General features: G+C 50.0%; 1 protein-coding gene across 1 annotated transcript in view; it reads right to left on the bottom strand.

Moving 5' to 3' along the window:
* The window catches only part of LOC117870651 (zinc finger protein 850-like), a 49,324-nt gene extending 49,120 nt beyond the window's left edge, over window positions 1-204 (bottom strand). The window contains exon 1 of the mRNA XM_034757877.1: window positions 87-204. The gene's annotated coding sequence lies outside the window, so the exon portion shown is untranslated. The remainder of the gene's footprint in view (window positions 1-86) is intronic.
* Window positions 205-4,625: the final 4,421 nt, after the last annotated feature.

Below are 4,625 nucleotides of genomic sequence, written 5' to 3'. Positions count from 1 at the left end.
TGAACCCAGAGAATGCACAACGTCTGTGTAGGGAATCCCAGCTGTTTCCTTCAGGCACTGACTGTGTTGGTTTAATGATCCCTCACCTACGCAGGCACCTCTCGGGATCTCTCTTTCCTCTAAACCCTGGAGATGCAGGACCCATGGCTCCTCCCCTCATTCCAGCTGGGAGATCAGGTCCGGTTTGGAAACTGAAAGCCCTGCTGAGGGGAAAGAAAACAAGGAAGACCAGGTGAATTCATAGGCCATTTGTTATAAAAAACCATTCTATTACTTTAACCCCAGCCCATTTTAAAGCAGTACAATCCCACAGCCAGCTCCCCAGGTACTCAAAAGTGCAGGACAATCTGCATACGAGGCATTTAACTATCCCCATCTCTGCTGGGAACACACCCAGCCAGACACTCCTCAGCAAAGGGGCTCTTAAAATACAGAGACAGAAACTCCGTGTCCCAGAAACTAAAGACTCCAGCCAGAGGAGAAGTGACCCTGGACCTGCTTCTAATGATAGAGAGAAACAAAGATAATGAGAGTGATAGGGAAGCAGGAGTGACGGAAGGTCCCTAAAAGTGAGGTGGCCACGGATGCCTGAACCGTGGCCCCGCCCTCGTGCTATCCCTTCTCCCTGACCCACGCCCTACCCCTTCCCCAAGGCCCTGCTGCTGTGCTGCATCTTCCCCCAAGGCCCCACCCTTGCACCGCCTCTTTCCCCCCAAAACCCAACTCCCTCCTCTCTGCCCTCTCCCCCCCCTTGTGGCCAGTACAAAGTTTGTTAAAGTGAAGGGGCCACTGCCCCTCCCTGTTCTGTCACCCCCATAGGGAAGGTGAGGCTAGTGAGCGTGAGTTCAGGAATGGGAGGGAGCAGGGTTGGCACTGAATGCAGAATCTCAGAGGTCTTAGATGTCAGGGAAGCGCATTTTGAGGAATTAGGGAATGTAGCAAGTCAGGTGTGACAGGAGGGGGTATGAAAATCCCCCAGAGCATGGAGATGGCTGGGGAATTAGATGCTCTATTCCAGGAGTAACAGACTACATTTCTCTGGAAAAGGAAAATGTGAAAAAATCAGGATCAGGCCACGTGACCTCGGCAGGGACGGACTTCAAGACCTGAGAAGCCTGCATAGAAATGAGACAGTGGGGAGGAAAGAGATGGGGGGGGGGCACGGTTAGGCATTGAGCAGTGGAGAAGAGAGGAGTGGTCTAAATTAGCTATTACCACTGAAGAAAGAGATCTTGGAGTCATTGTGGATAGTTCTCCGAAAATATCCACTCAGTGTGCAGCACCGTCAAAAAAGCGAACAGAATGTTCGGCATCATTAAGACAGGGATAGATAATAAGACAGAAAATATCATATTGCCTCTAGATAAATCCATGGTACGTCCACATCTTGAATACTGCGAGCAGGTGTGGTCACCCATCTCAAAAAAGATATACTGGAATTGGAAAAGGTACAGAAAAGGGCAACAAAAATGATGAGGGGTATGGAACGGCTTCGTTATAAGGCGAGATTAATAACACTTACTTTTCAGCTTGGAAAAGAGACGACTAAGGGGGGATAAGCTAGAGGTCTATAAAATCATGACTGGTATAGAGAAAGTAGATAAGGAAATGTTATTTACTCTTCATAACACAAGACCTAGGGGTCACCAAATGAAATTAATAGGCAGCAGGTTTAAAACAAACAAAAGGACGTATTTCTTCACACAACAAACAGTCCACCTGTGGAAATCTTTGCCAGAGGATGTTGTGAAGGCCAAAACTATAACAGGGGTCAAAAAAGAACTAGATAAGTTCCTGGAGGCTAGGTCCATCAATGGCTATTAGCCAGGATGGGCAGGGACGGTGTCCCTAGCCTCTGTTTGCCACAAGCTGGGAGTGGGCAGCAGGGGATGGATCACTTGGCGATTGCCTGTTCTGTTCATTCCCTCTGAGGCACCTGGCATGGGCCACTGTGGAAGACAGGATACCGGGCTAGGTGGACCTTTGGGCTGACCCAGTATGGCCGTTCTTATAAGTGAAAATAATATTTGTAAAAAGTACATAAAATAAAGGGAAACTGGACTAATACAAAGGGAACGCAGGGTCTAAATCAATAGGGCCAAGTTAATGCACTGAGATCCCCTGCAGCTCCAGATCCCCCCAACCTCTCCTCCCCTACCTACCACTTCCCAGCTGTCCCTTAGTCCTATTTTTCAACCCCCTTTCTGACAGGATTGGAGCTGCTCTCTCATATTGATGGAGACTATACGTTGACCTGATGATTGGGATGTTTCCTGTCTTAGTTTAGTTTAATTGGGGGCCTGTAAGGAAAAGGAACAGGAAGGCAAGGAGAAGAGTTGAAGATGAGCCACTCCTTAGTAAACACTTAAGGGCTGTTGAGAGACAACGCCCAAACTATTTTCTTTGAATATTCTCCCTCCTTGTTCCAACCAATTTACAGAACTGGGTAAGATGGGCAGGACCTGGGACCCAGAAGATCAAAGGTCTGGAGCAGTTTAAAAAGAGACCCCCTCACAACAGAGGGATGGCTAATTGGGTAATCATGTGGGGCAGTGGCGCTCAACCTTTCCAGACGACTGTCCCCCTTTCAGAAGTCTGATTTGTCTTGAGTAGCCCCACTTGAAAACCACTTGCTTACACAATCAGACATAAAAATACAAATGTGTCATAGCCACTAGTACTAAAAAATGGCTGGCTTTCTCATTTTACTGTACAATTATAAAACAAATCCATTGGAATACAAATCTTGTACTTACATTTCAGTGTATAGTCTATAGAGCAGTATAAACAAGTCATTATCTATATGCAATTTAAGTTTGCACTGACTTCACTAGTGCTTTGTATGTAGCCTGTTGTAAAATTAGGCAAGTCTCTAGGTGAGTTGATGGACCCCCTGGCAGAGCTCGGCGTACTCCCAGGGGTACTTGTGTCCCCAGTTGAGAACCACTGAGTTAGTCTAGTTCCCTGCGGCAGGGGAAGGGTGTTGCGTGGAGGAGAGCCTGGACATGAGTTTTAGCAGTGTGGATGGGCAGAAAAGACGCTAGCTCAGGCCATATCTTGGGGACGTTACACAGAACGAAAATGCAAGAGTTCGCCCTGTAGCCTGGGTGCGAGGCCCTAGCAGGAGGTCCGTGTTGGAGATGTGTGACGGGGGGGCGGGGGGCTGTCCGCAATGAGAGAAAAGAGGCGGGGGGTGGCTTGGGGGACACATTGAGAGCTCTGCGTTTACCATTTCAGCTGTTGCGCTTGAGCTAGTGACTCGCCATTCAGCAGGAGATGAGGTTTTAGTTGGGACAAAAGGAGGCGGGTCTGGAGCAGCACAGAGAAGGTGGCTGAATACGGTGTGTGCGGATGAGATTACCCAGATGTAAGGTGCAGAGGAAGAAGAAACGGGGGACCAAGGACACAGCCCTGTGGAACCCCCCATGGAGAGTTGGGATGGGTGTGAGGAGGATCCTCCGGAGGACACGCTGAAGGAGTGATTACAGAGGTAGGAAGGGAGCCAGGAAGAGGACAAGGGAAGACAAGGTATCAAGAAGGAGAGCAGGATCAGTGGTGGCAAAGGCAGCTGACCAGGTCAAGGAGGATGAGGACGGAGTTAGGGGTGTAAACATTTAACTGGTTAACCAAGAAGCTTGATGCTTATCGGTTCCAGTTAATGATTAAACTCCGCTCCCCCTGTGTGCCTGGGGTCCTGGCTGCTCCCCCTGCGCGCCGGGGTCCCGGCTGCTCTCCCCGCATGCCCGGGGTCCCGGCTGTCGGCCCCACGCATGGGGCTCTGCTGCCATCCCCAGATGCTGGCAGCAGCAGAGCCCCAGGTGTGGAGTTAGGGGGCAGCCGGGACCCTGAGTGCATGGGGCGGAGGGGGTCCCCCATGTAAAGCATGGCGGGGCTGCAGCATCCCCGCACCTCTAGTTCCCCTTTAACCAATTGAATTACAATAGGTTAAACGGTTACTTTTTTTACCCGCTGTTTAGATCCCTAGGTGGAGTAGTGTTGATGAGCTTTGCCTAGGGAGAGGGCATCAGAGACCGTGGCACTCCACTGAGACTGTTTTTGCCCCAAATCTCTGCCTCTCTGAAACCTTCCCTTTCCCCTCCCTCTAGACCCACCCCGCTTCTTAAAGCAACCCCTTCCCTCCCCCTCCTGTTATTCCCAGTGTTCTCCACTCCCATGTTACCTAAATCTCCCACCCAATCCTTCCCCACCACAGCATCTCCTTTTCCTCCAATTCCCCCAGCCCACCCCAATATGCTACCAATTCTCAGAAGCTCCTGTCCCTGACCTCCTCTCTCGCACCTTTTCCTTCCACTGTATCCAGCCCTCTCTGATTCCCTCTAATCCTTCACAGACCTCTTCACTCGTCTCAGCCCCCCTTGCTTTGTGGCACCCCACAATCACCAGCTCATCTGCTCCCCTCCCACTGCTCCCCGCTCTCCCTTCTCCCAAGGACTTATGAATAGGAGGAACCTCAAACTGTCTTCTGTCAACACATGGACACATCTGACTGTCACACCCTCCAGGCCTTTGGGAAGTTATTCTATAGTAGAACACCAGCTCTGGTATAGTTAAGGTTTGGCATTATGTTTTCTTTAAAGATTGACTATTGTAACTGCTCTAAAATC

This window comes from Trachemys scripta, unplaced genomic scaffold, assembly GCF_013100865.1.
Source record: "Trachemys scripta elegans isolate TJP31775 unplaced genomic scaffold, CAS_Tse_1.0 scaffold_84, whole genome shotgun sequence".
Classification (NCBI taxonomy): Eukaryota; Metazoa; Chordata; order Testudines; family Emydidae; genus Trachemys; species Trachemys scripta.
This window is presented reverse-complemented; position numbering and strand designations above follow the sequence as displayed.